We start from the raw sequence: 13,440 nt of genomic DNA, 5'->3' as shown, positions 1-13,440 counted from the left end.
TGCTCGGTCCCAGCGCCTGCCAACCTAGCAGTTCGAAAGCACCTCCGGGTGCAAGTAGATAAATAGGGACCGCTTACCAGCGGGAAGGTAAACAGCGTTTCCGTGTGCAGCTCTGGCTCGCCAGAGCAGCGATGTCACACTGGCCATGTGACCCGGAAGTGTCTCCGGACAGCGCTGGCCCCTGGCCTCTTAAGTGAGATGGGCGCACAACCCCAGAGTCTGTCAAGACTGGCCCGTACGGGCAGGGGTACCTTTACCTTTACCTTTAAGATTTGTGCATGCGCTTCTGAATTTCTCCATGCAATCTTGCACCCTTGAATAGAAAAATACCACATACTGCAAAGGCTCTTCCATACTTCCCGGCAGCAGCTACAATTGAGCCTATGGCTGGTCGCTCACCTTGTACCCTGCCCAGTTCAAACGTCATTCTCCCCATGATCATTTTCCACATACACCATCATGTAGATATTTTCCGCCATTTGAACGAGCCCAGAGAGATGGTCACGTGGGTTAATTTTGTTCTCATAACCTTAGTACATTTTGTTCTACTGCCCCAGTTCCTGAGATTGTTTAGTTCACTCTGTATAGTTTCCTGATCCTTCTCTGTATTAACAATGCTTTTAGTCATCTGTAGTTTGCATTAAGTAATCTCCCTTCTCCTCCTGCAGGCTGAAAAGTAAAATACTGCAGTGAGGGCAAATGAGATATCTCAGCTATATAGTTTACTAACATGTCTTTTTTAAAAAATGTTTTCTTCCCTTTAACCAGTGTCTTATTATAATAAGAAGAATTTATTATTTATACCCCACCCATCTGGCTGAGTTTCCTCAGCCACTCTGGGCGGCTCCCAATCAAGTGTTAAAAACACACAGCATTAAATATTAAAAACTTCCCTAAACGTCTTAAAACAAATGCAAAGATATACAAATGCAAGGGAGCATACAATTCTCTTGCTACAACAGCTCCCTGGCTACTGGTCCGTTTCTGGACACTATTTAAAGTGGTGGTTATGACCTATAAAACCCTAAACAGCTTAGGTCCAAGCTATCCAAGCTTTTCAACCACATCCCCTTAGGGAAACTTGCCCGATTTTTGAGATCTTTGGGGAAGGCCCTTCTCTCAGTCCCGCCACCCTCACAGACATGTTTGATATGGCCATGGAACAGGGTCTTCTTGGTGGCTCCTCCCAGACCTTGGAACTTCCCCCATAAGATGGATGGAGCAACTTCACAACTGGTCCCACCCACAACACACACATACACTTTGAATTCATTGTGCACACAAAACTATCCTCTACACTGGAGTTAGCAGGAGAGACCTTGCTGGCTGAAGACCTCCTTGGGATAGTGTTGCTTCCTAATTACACAGTCCTTAGATTTAATTGCTTACCATTTTTCTACCCTTACACTATTTATTCTAACATGTCTTCCTGGAATTCCAACACTATGGTCATAGCCCTCATTCAAGTGCTGAAGTGGCAATCAATATGATAGATTCTAAGCAATTAAATATTTGTACAGGTTAGCCTTACATTTTGGTAATTTATTTTATTACATTCTGAACAACCTAGCCAACTGTGCCTTCATGTCATTATTTATCATGACTACTTGCAATGACAACTTAAGAATGATTGCCAGGAAAATAGTAAATTCAACACTGACAGGATGTGTTCCATATTAAAATGCACAAATTGTATTTCTATATAATGATACATGCTACAACTGTATTTAAATGTTACCAAGGAAGTTAGGAAGTATCCAGAACCAACACACTACAGGCATGTAAGGAAATGAATGTGCTTATATAATTACACCATGGAGATATTAATGGAATGTTGAATTATATAACTACCATAGAAAAGCTACTACACTTTTTTTCATAACAAACTCTTCCCTTTTAATAAGCTGGTGTCGGTGCCAAGGAAATTAGGTTGTAGCTATTGTGTCTCTTTGTGTCTGAATAGCCACTTCCAAGCACACCAAATGAATGGAGTTCATTCAGAGGTCTTGCAAATGGGCTCAGACCCCTTTCGTTCATAATAGAGTCCAGTAAGAAAATTTAGGGCACACAGATCTTGTACAAAAGCCCACTCCTGTATGCAAAAGAACCTGGATCCTTGGTTAACACTGTTCTTTGGTTGTGTTAAGTATGCTTGAAGGAAATGACTAGTAACTCCAGATATCATATTTACAGACAGCCACATTTGCAGGAAGCTGCAGCGAAATTTCATGAAACAGGCAAACAAACAAACAAATGAACCAGCCTCTTTCTGAAAACCTTCAGGAGCAGCTTCCCTTCTGGTGAAATCCATACAAATCATAAAACAAATGAACAAATCGTAGATTTGTAGAGCTGGAAGGGACCCTGAGGATCACCTAGCCAAAAATGTAATATTGCAGATGGCAGATAGTTCCTCCTCACCTCCCTTCCAAATTAACAATTAATATACCAGCCAGCAGACACAGACTGGAAAATTACATAATTGCCACCAAACCTTAATTGAAAAGCTGCAGCGATGGCAGTATTGGGGGCGGGGGGAGGATGGCCTCTGAATCCTGAACACCCCCGCAGGGACCAACTGACAGCCTTCTGAGGATTGAATTCTGCCTGTAGGCTGCCATGTTTCCAGCCTTTATCCAAACCATGCCAGATTCATGCAAGAGGGGAAAAGCTTTAATTCAGGAGTCTTTTCCTTCTCACAGCTTTTAAAGTGATTTCTATGAGCAAATAGCTATGATTTTTATTAAATTTTAATATATAATTATAACAACAACAGAGCAAAATGTAAATAAACAATGCTCCCTCCCACCCCATTATCAAACTAGCTTGCCTGAGAGTAATGGTCTCTTTCTTCTTTCCACAGAGGTTCGGTACAAGGTATTACTGGAATCCACAAGTATTTGACCTTTCCGACCTGGACCAGGGTCCAAGATGCTTATCCAAAAATGTCCACCCAAAATTTGAGACATAGATGAAGCCCATATTTCTAAGGCAGAGGCTAGCAAACCGGTGTCATCAGTTTACAAAACACTGAATGTCTCTGGCTTTTCTTCGCCTCATGAACAGCTATTTTTATGATTTAAAGTTGCAATTCTGTACGCACTTACCTAGGAATAAGCCCAACTGAACTCAGTGTTCTAAGTAGATTGTGCTACGGATTGTGCTATGATTCTTACTAATTTGCAAATGTACTAAGGAATCACAATCTCATTCTTGATCTTCCTTTCAACCAGATGTTTTTAAAACTTAATATAATTATGGTAAATTGTGAAAGCAGCTACATCTGCAACAATCACCTTTCCTCTCTAATCTGGCTGCACACTTTCTGTTCCGTGTATAGTTCTGGATGGAGACCCCAAGAAGTCTGCACAACGCTCTGAACATTGAACAAAAGCTATAAAGTGGTATCCAGCTAAGACAAACCCAGAATAGACCGAATTGCTAAAGTGTGCTAAATTAGTGATGTCCTTTAATTTCAATGGGTGAACTCTGAGGAGGACTACTAAAATCCAGAGATGATAAGTAACAACGTTTTATGTTATTGACTCTTTGGCAGTTATACAATATTATCATCATCACATTATATAAACAAAGGGACTGCTCTTAAGTTTTTCAGAGTTATGTTTATCTTTTATTCATGTATTTTGCCTCTGCTGAGAATATCCTATTACTGTTTTTTAGCCCTCTGAATTAATTTCCTGACAAAAAGGCTTAGAAGTTTTTAACTGTTGAGCTTCCTACAGTACAATTCGGAATAACACCCCAAATATTTACAACCTTTATCTATATCCTCTGAAATGTTGTTCCCATAAAAACAGGATGTGTGCTAAGGAAACCTATAGGTAGTTATACAGAACTCATTAACCTTGAGTAAAACCATCTTGTGTCTTTAGCTCTAGTTAAAACTGAGAAGAGTCCTTGCAGGATGTGGCCATAAAGTGGAAAGCTGATCCATAATAGCATACACATACTAATTTATTTTGACATCCAGTCTTTCATTTCTGTGGAGTTACTCAACATTTGGACTACATCGTGGGAATGTTTTAACTAAACCTGGATAGGCCTTTCAGTTCCACTGTTTTGCTTAAGATATGTATCATTTCCAAAGCAAGTCTTGCATAAAAGAATCAGGCAACTTCATGTTTTTTTTTTTTGATAAAAAACAATTAAAGTACAATTACATCTGTACAATCATGTTTCAGTAACACAGCTTTAAAAAAACACAAGCAACCATGAAACGTTCAGCATGCTTCTCTTTCTTTAAATCCTTGTACAGACTATCCTTACAGCAAACCAATGCACTAAAGTTAATTCTCTTAGGAAATAGTGACCATGTGTGAGTTCTGATATTTAGAAATTAATTACACCAGAAGGGTCTCGCTAATACATTATGCCAACTTCCAAGAAGACATGCTCATATAGGAACATAAGCAGCTTATACCCAACCAGATGGGCGGGGTATAAATAATAAATTATTTATTATTATTATTATTATTATTATTATTATTATTATTATTATTATTATTATTATTTTACAAATTCTGACCATTGGCCCATCTACCTTAGATACTGTCTACCTTAGATACAAACTTGGCCCTCCAACTCTTTGGGAACTACAATTCCCACCATCCCTGACCACTGGTCCTGTTAGCTAGGGATGATGGGAGTTGTAGTCCAAAAACCGCTGGGGGGGCAAGTTTGGCCATCACTGGTCTACACTCACAGGCAGTGGCCCTACAGGGTTTCAGACAAGGTGTCCTTCCCAGCCCTACCTGAAGATGCTGGGGATTGAACTTGCAACCTTCTGCAGGCAAAGCAGATACTCTATCCCTGAGCTACAGCCTTCCCAAACACATACAACTTTGTATATGTACAACCAGTTCTCAAAATATTTGCCTTAAACATTCATAGAGGCATCCCACTAATCAAACAATCCTAATAGAACGTCAGCCGTTTCATTTCCAACACACCTTTTACTTCTGAATTTTTCATTTGGCACCTGAGACTGTTAAAAAGCAGAAGTAATAACAGAATGAGAAAAACTGAAAGACTGGGGGGGGGCGGACCACAGGGCATACATAAAGAAGCCATAAACATTAGCATTTAGGATGAAGATAATACCTTAGCTATGGTTAGTGCATAATTACATACTTGGAAGTAGGGTCCTCTGTTTTATTTTTGGCACCAAAATTACTTCGGAATGCATTTTCCACAACGAAATTATTACTTGAGAGGCTAGTAAACCCTTCTACATGTCTCTGATGTAGGACATCTGATCAGTTTATCTACCCTTCCTTCTTTTTTCTGTTCTCCAAGTGGTTTCTCAGCATCCCACCACAGCAAGTCTAAGGAAATGTTTATGCTACAGGGATGCCCTATGGCTACGTAGGAGCAGGAACCATGCTCCTGTGTATTAGCAGTATTTCTGAGAGTAGCATCACTAGACAGCTGAGCAGACAGAGGGCTCAGTTCAAAACAGGATTCAGATGGAGAACGAGGCAGACCCCACTTGATGGCCTAAGCCGTGAATGGGGAACCTCAGCCCCAGGGGCCAAACGCAGCCTTTGAGCCCTCTCTGTCTGGCCCTTCAGACTCTCCCCAAGCCACATCTTACTGGCTTTGATCTGCAGTCTTCTTTATGCCAGGCTAGAATGAGGCTTGAACTTGTGCTTCTTGCTTGCTTGCATGGAGGACAGGAGTTGCTCTGTTTGCCCTGCTCACCAGTGCCATTGTGGTCCCTGGAAGTTGGGCCAGAATGGGACTTTGGGCTAAAAAAGGTCCCCCATGCAGACCAGTAAGCCGGTCCACACAAATGTAATATGGGAGGGTCAACCCCAGGACAGAATGACCTAGACAAAGACCTAGAAACATTTATAGCCTGGGCAGAGAAAACCAATAGGATTGAAAGAGGGAGGCTAGCCCCAAGAGACAGCCATTCACACAACAGGAGGCTCTTAGGTGAAGACCAGACTGATCCTGACAGACAGCACTCACTCTAGTAACAGAGTAAAGATTCAGAATATGCTGCATAATACACTAGTGGCCAAAATTGTAGAAACCTTTTGGGAAAAGTGTATTGCTGAAGTTTGATGGCTCATAACACCACTTTTTTTTTTAGTAATACCATAAAATTATATATCAATGGAATGACAAATTTCTAAGTCTAACTTGCTTTAAATAAAAAAATTAAAAGGTATTTCTGCAGCTCACTTTAAAGTGTTTACCTGCAGTAAAGAGGAGAGGATATGAAACCAGAGCACAGCGCACTGAAAGCCAGGTGATTAAAGTCCCTTCTATGCAGGAAATTTCATAAGCTGTGCTACGGCACAGCACACTTTTATTTAAATGTCTTTATGGAGAAAGTGCCAAAATCTTGAAGCCTTTTCTTTCACTCAGCACTTTCCCACCGTTGTGAGAACTATTTCTCATTAACAACCAAATTGTTTTTAGATGCTCTGCTATAAGATGTTTCCTTAGAAACCGTTTGGTAAAAGGCTGTGGCTTTCTTCCATAGAAAATCTCAAGCAGTGAAAAGGCAGATTTTCTGGCATAAATCAAATCCAATTTCCAGGGTTCACTAAACCTTTTCTCCTCAGAATAATGTTTTGTGACTAGATCTGAACAGTTAATAGTGCACGAAGAATTGCTGGTGTGAACCAGTTTTCAATGATTTCCACTCTACTCCTTTTGTTACAGCCAATTGAAATAACTTCCAGTACTTCTTATACCTGGACAGATCCTTGGGCTTGCCTGTTCTTCTTTTCTTCCCACCATCAGATAGGAAGAAACGAAGTATTGTTAGATCTGTTTTTCACATGAGAGAAATCAAAAGAATTCACAGATTTATTACTTTCAGCATAGGATAAATTCCTTTCCTTCTAAGATTAAGCCTTCAGATTACCTGTCTGAAATTTGTAAACTAGCTCAGTATATTGTTTTGCTGCCTATTTAGAATACTGTGTGTGTGTTGTGACACAATTAAATATCCTGAGACAATTAATGTCTCAACTGCAGTAGTTGTGGCACTTTTTCTACCTAAGGGATGCTATTACATCTGACTAAAAGCATCATAATTGCATTATAATTCTGCATACTGAAGACTAAAGATCTTGAACAGAGAATGCTCAGTAGCCTCACAGAACTGCAGTTCACAATATTCCTGGGGAAAATTTGCTGCAGTTAAATCAGTGTGTAGAATAGAAGTACAATCAGTTGTAAACAACTAATGCATTCTGTGTTAATCTCACACATTTTTATATTTATTGCATACTAACATAAATCCCTAGGGTGCAGGAATACTAACATTAATAAAAAATGTTGAGCCCATGAGAGTGTGTGTGATACAAATCAAATATAATCATCATCATGTAACTAGCAAAAAATCTTTTTTTTTAATAGTGGGGGTGGGGAGAGCACCCATATATTGCAATGATTCCTATTTAGGACAATACATTAGCTGTGTTTGCATGTAACAATAAGCTATCGTTTAGAATGAGGAGAATGAGCCAGATTGAGCCTCACACTAATGCACTCTCCTTTTGTGTCACTGCAAGAATATCAGAAGCGTTCACTTCTTCTTTTTGATTAACCACAGTTTAGCCTTATTCTGAAACAACTGTGGTTAATTTTTACTTTTTTAAAACCAGCTTAATAGCCTATAGTTCAAATGGCCTCGGCCCAGTATACCTGAAGGAGCGTCTCCACCCCATCGTTCTGCCCGGATGCTGAGGTCCAGCGCCGAGGGCCTTCTGGCGGTTCCCTCATTGCGAGAAGCAAAGCTACAGGGTACCAGGCAGAGAGCCTTCTCAGTAGTGGCGCCTGCCCTGTGGAACGCCCTCCCATCAGATGGCAAAGAGATAAACAACTACCTGACATTCAGAAGACATCTTAAGGCAGCCCTGTTCAGGGAAGTTTTTAATGTGTGACATCTTAGTGTATTTTTGGTCTTTGTGGAAGCCGCCCAGAGTGGCTGGGGAAACCCAGCCAGATGGGCGGGGTACAAATAATATATTATTATTATTATTATTATTATTATTATTATTATTATTATTATTAAATTGGGTTGTTTCAACAAACCATTGTTGTGATAAATCAAGGTTTGATTAATTGCAACTAGCTGTGGTTAAGCAAAAAACGGAAGTAAAAGCTTCTGATCTCCTCCTTGTGGCCATGCCAGAGGAGGGAAGTAAATGTACCGGTACAAGTTCAAGGCTTTGGTGCAGCTTGTTCTTGTAATAAACTTGAGTTTATGTCCAAACGAACCCTTTTAGTTTCAATCACACATGCAGGGTCTTATTCAGCAGAATAGGCACATAGCATCAGAAACTGAGTAGGTTTAATCTCCCACTTTTCCTTCCCCCTATAAATGTCAGTCATGGGAGAGAGTAAAGGGGTGTATTTGCAGTCACAGCTAAGGTGGGAACTAAAGCTGGTGGTGACCCAATTTCTTGCAAGGAGTATGCTTTTATTCTTCCCTAACAGTCTTGCCAACCCATTTACTTTGGTTCACAGAACATTCTGGAAGGGTGGGGGGAAGACAATGAGAATATACCTTCCCTGCCCAACTGCCCAAGCCAAACTAAAATGACCAACTTACTTTAGCCTCAAGACATTCACTTTGTTCAGGGATAAGGAAGATATGCTTTAACAGAAAATGGCACAAAGGCCAATTTTGTGGTTCCTGATTTACTATTTCTACTATTCTGCTATTTAAGTATATAATGGTATATGAAAACCTGAAGGATGTAGTTAGGGGCATGAAGGCTGCATTCCTATGCATGCTTACCTGTGAGTTCTGGTGCACAAAAATAAGAATATATCCTAAATATGCCATGCAGCATATTAATGCTCTTTGGTTCCCCAAGAGCAAAAGGAAAGGCACACTACATAAAATTCAGAAGCTACCATCTCATTAAAGAAAGACTGTTTATTAAGTGGTACTGCCTTACCCGTTTCTCCCTTTTAAACTGAGAAGCAAAAAAACTAAGCAAGGCATTGATTATTCTTCTGTGATTTCATGGTAAGCAACCTGCAAGTGCAACTTTCTGATATACATTATTGGGGGGGGGGATTTTTAATTCAGCCATCTACATACCATAGCTGTCTCCCTTGACAAGAAGCACCGACAAACCCAAGGGGAGCAGAAAATCAGCATTCTCCCCCTGACTCAGCTGAAGGCACAATGGCTGCAACCCAAGTTGCAGCCTCACGTGATACAGCCATTCAGGTCCCGTTTTTGTACATAGCCTCTGGCTAAGAAAGAAAAGCCATGAACTACAAATGTGGCATGTGAAGGGGGGGGGGAATGCTAGAAAGCTTCCCTAGATTTTAGAAGTACTGTAGGAAAAAGACAAACACAGTTATCAGGTTTAAGGACATTAACCAAGTGTTGAAACAGTCCAACAACTTTGTGTGCCAACACTTTACAAAGAAACAAACTGCACGCCTGTGCATTTTCTACAAAGGCTTTTTCAGTTCTGTATGAAGCACAGTATTGAAGACTGAGAATAGGAAGCATTTACCTATTTCTTACCTATTTCAATTGCTCTTAGGCTGACTCACAGAATAGATTGGAATTGGTCAATCTGTGCCACAAGTGGACAAGGAAGTAGTTAAGTGGTGACAGTCCTGGACGCCAGAATGAGTACAGTCATACCTAGGGTTGAATGTGCTTTGGGATGAGCGCGTTCAAGTTACGCTCCGCGGCAACCCAGAAGTAACGGAGGGCGTTACTTCCGGGTTTCGCTGCTTGCGCATGCGCAGACACTCAAAATGCTGTCGCGCACATGCGCAGAAGCAGCGAAAAGTGACGCGCGTGTGCGCAGACGTGCCATCGCTGGTTACGTTCTCCTTCTAGATGTGAACGGGGCTCCGGAATGAATCCCGTTCACATCTAGAGGTACCACTGTATCCACAGGCCTGGCTTCTGCCTATCTGAACCACTTTCTGCTTCTCAGCTCAGCAGACTGGAGGAAAAACCCAGAGAAGCACAACCAAAGCAGGGCCACATCCTAGTTTTCCCAAACTTGAGTCTCCCACTGTTTTTGAACAGCTCCCATCATCTCTGATCACTGGTCCTGCTACCTAGAGTTGACGGGAGTTGTAGTCCCAAAAAAAAGCAGGCGACCCAAGTTTGGGAAAACACTGGGGAAAGAAGGTACAATGGGCTTTTACGATTGTGGCGAGCTGAAGTTACTTTGTTGAAACTTTCAGAGTTGTAGCCAACTCAGTTCCTTCCAAAGCGGACCCATTGAAAGGAATGAACCTGTTAGTTGTGCCCATTAACTTCCATGCGTGTGTAGGACTAGCATTCGATACAATCCTGTATTCTCAAGGTTACGTTAACAGTTTGCTACTAATTGACTCTGGATAATGGAATAAAAACTGAAACATGCTCTCATTTCAGATTAAAAGTTTCCACCCCTTTCTATTTTGTAGCACCATTTGGATCTGTATCAAACCGGAAAGTTACCCAAGCAAAACGGTTTCAAAAACAAGAAGGAATGTTGTTCCCAAAGCCTCGACTCCTCCACATAGGCAGAAGAGTGGAAGAAAGAGAAATGGAAGTGATGCAGAAATAATCCTCCCCTCCTTTCCTGTGTTAGAAAGCAGTATCAGCGAGTATTCCATATCCAGACTACTGGTGGGGGAAATCACCCAGCAGCAATATCAAATTTCTAGGGGAAAGCTGTACATGCCAGGACAGAGGGCATACGTTCGCCAAGGGTGTACAGCCTCCATATTCAATCAAAATAATAATGTAAGAATTCAGCAAATAATGTTGGTGTGTTCACAACACTACATTAATTAGATAAAAACCAAACTTTTTTAAAAAATAAAAAATAAAGCAGAAATATTTTAATTGACCAAGCTAGCAATAAAATTAGTTGAAATTAGTTGAAATTAGAATTCTTTCCCATAAAATACTAACTCATGGCTTTGGGATGGGTGGGTGTCACAGCAGATCATATGGATTTGTGCCTGAAATTGCTTAAGAATAATTCTGATAAAAACAACTTAAAGACAGCAACTTGGCTTATGAATTTCCTTTCCTTTATTGTCATTATTTTTCAAATATGTATGCACAAGCTATAATTGAGTGAATTGCTCAGCTAGCCACAAATCCTTGGCATTAGAAAGCAGCCAGAAGAAAATACTTGGCCATCTGTTTCTTATACTGTAAAATCCCCTGAATTTATTCCACCATATCCAGATGCTTTTCACAAACTCAAAAAAAAAAAAAATCTCTAACAAAGCCTCATGAACTGATCTTCCTTCATCATTGCAAATTCAGGTTAACAGAATGGATTGCGCTATTTATGTTAATAGATTCGTTTTCTTCTACTCTGGATAGTGAAAGATATTCAGGGTTGTGTCTAATGATGACTTTGGACTTGCACAAGGGCTTCCAATAGCACAAGGCACATCAGTTTTGCCAATTCCTGCTACTCATTGCGCCCTCTGTTCCCAAGGTTTTCCACAACCTTGAAAACAACCTATCTGAATACATCTCCCCTCATTTGGCTAGCATCTATGAATACTATAGTTAACCTCATATTCTGGATCTTTCAGAAATTGCGTAGATAAACCAAGTTGTACTTGTTGATTTGATTTAATACTTGTATTCTGCTTTTCCAGCAACACAGTTCAAAGCAGCTCACAATAATCACATTTAAAAAACAACAAAGACTGCAATAGCTATAATATTGAACACAATAACATATAAATAAAGCAAACAACAGGAATAAATTCACCAAAACAATTAGTAGAATCCAAGAAAATCATAGTTGCCAGGATACTTCCCCCAGAGAAACACCACAAGAAGTTACAGGAGGGCGGGGTGGAATCTTATTTAGGATGGTTTTCAATTTTATCTGCTAGGAGTTAGGTAAGGCTAAGAGACTGAGTTTCATTCAAAAGAATAAGCAGAAATTGGAACCCAGAACCACCTGAGCTAAGTTCAGAACTCTGTGTACTACACTAGCATTCTGGCAGCATGTTGTTTCACAGGCTCGTGCTACTTAAAACCCTGAAATTCTAATAATTACGTCAACCAGGATTCTTTTTTATTTAAACAAAGGATGTCCAATCAAAACAAAAATTTCCCCTTCACAATAAGGAGACCAAAAACTGTGCAATGTTTAAAAGGCAGCTCTTAAAATGCTGCAGAAACCAGGGTCATTCTTTTAAGAACATGTATCATATAAAGTTCCACAATTGTTACATGGTGAACAGCTTTGCAACTACGGGTTTCTCTTCTGTAATTTAATAAAATGCTTATAGAAGTATCTTGCTGAGACTACAACTAATGAAATACTTCTTAAAACACCAGGAGATTCCATTTATTAAGTCCCTCCCCTCCCACAATGGCTTTCAACAATAAAGGCACATTGAATGCACTGTGTGGCTTCCAAAAAGCTGCTCTGGTTGCTGTATTATTTTTTCCAATTGTTTTTAGACATTATGCTGCAATGAAGCTTTTAAAAAGAAGTTTTATAAGGCCACAGAAGCCTTTATAAAGGCCAGGAAGTGATGCCTCCTTACTTATTAGAATGAGAGTGTACGATGAGCACCATGTGGTCCTATTTCAAAGGGGTTTCAAGAAGAGGAGATATTCTGCAGATTTTAATTAAACCAGCAGTTCTGAAACTGTGTTTTAGGGACCCTGGAGTTCCTTGGGAGGCTTAACCGGGATTTCTCAAGAAGATCAGTAATTTTGGACAAATATCCCTAAAAACAAAACTTGTTCCTCATCATCTTAAATGACACACAAGCACAGAATCACCTTAAGCATTTCAGATATTGCAGTTGCCTTGACGTATTATTTACTCAGGTTTCCCACGCCCACAGAGCTCCTGATTTCCCACTTTCTACCAGCTTCTTGGGCGCCAAGATCACTGCAGATGGTGAGAGCAGTCACGAAATTAAAAGACGCCTGCTTCTTGGGAGAAAAGCAATGACAAACCTAGACAGCATCTTAAAAAGTAGAGACATCACCCTGCCAACAAAGGTCCGTATAGTAAAAGCTATGGTTTTCCCAGTAGTGATGTATGGAAGTGAGAGCTGGACCATAAAGAAGGCTGATCGCCAAAGAATTGATGCTTTTGAATTACAGTATGGTGCTGGAGGAGACTCTTGAGAGTCCCATGGACTGCAAGAAGATCAAACCTATCCATTCTGAAGGAAATCAGCCCTGAGTGCTCACTGGAAGGACAGATCCTGAAGCTGAGGCTCCAATACTTTGGCTATCTCATGAGAAGAGAAGACTCCCTGGAAAAGACCCTGATGTTGGGAAAGATGGAGGGCACAAGAAGAAGGGGACGACAGACAGAGGACCAGATGGTTGGACAGTGTTCTCGAAGCTACGAACATGAGTTTGACCAAGCTGTGGGAGGCAGCGGAAGTCAGGAGTGCCTGGCGTGCTCTGGTCCATGGGGTCAC

At 40.6% G+C, this 13,440-nt stretch overlaps 1 protein-coding gene across 2 annotated transcripts in view; it reads right to left on the bottom strand.

The window, feature by feature from the left end:
• LOC309372456 (putative oxidoreductase ZK1290.5) overlaps positions 1-13,440 on the bottom strand; it is a gene marked incomplete at its 5' end in the record, with an annotated part of 69,559 nt that overhangs the window by 53,514 nt on the left and 2,605 nt on the right. The gene's annotated exons all lie outside the window — the stretch shown is intronic.

The sequence above is a fragment of the Podarcis melisellensis genome (assembly GCF_964234715.1).
Source record: "Podarcis melisellensis genome assembly, chromosome: 6".
In the NCBI taxonomy this organism is placed as follows: domain Eukaryota; kingdom Metazoa; phylum Chordata; class Lepidosauria; order Squamata; family Lacertidae; genus Podarcis; species Podarcis melisellensis.
The sequence above is the reverse complement of the archived record's forward strand: the minus strand, read 5'-3'. Positions and strand labels throughout refer to the sequence as shown.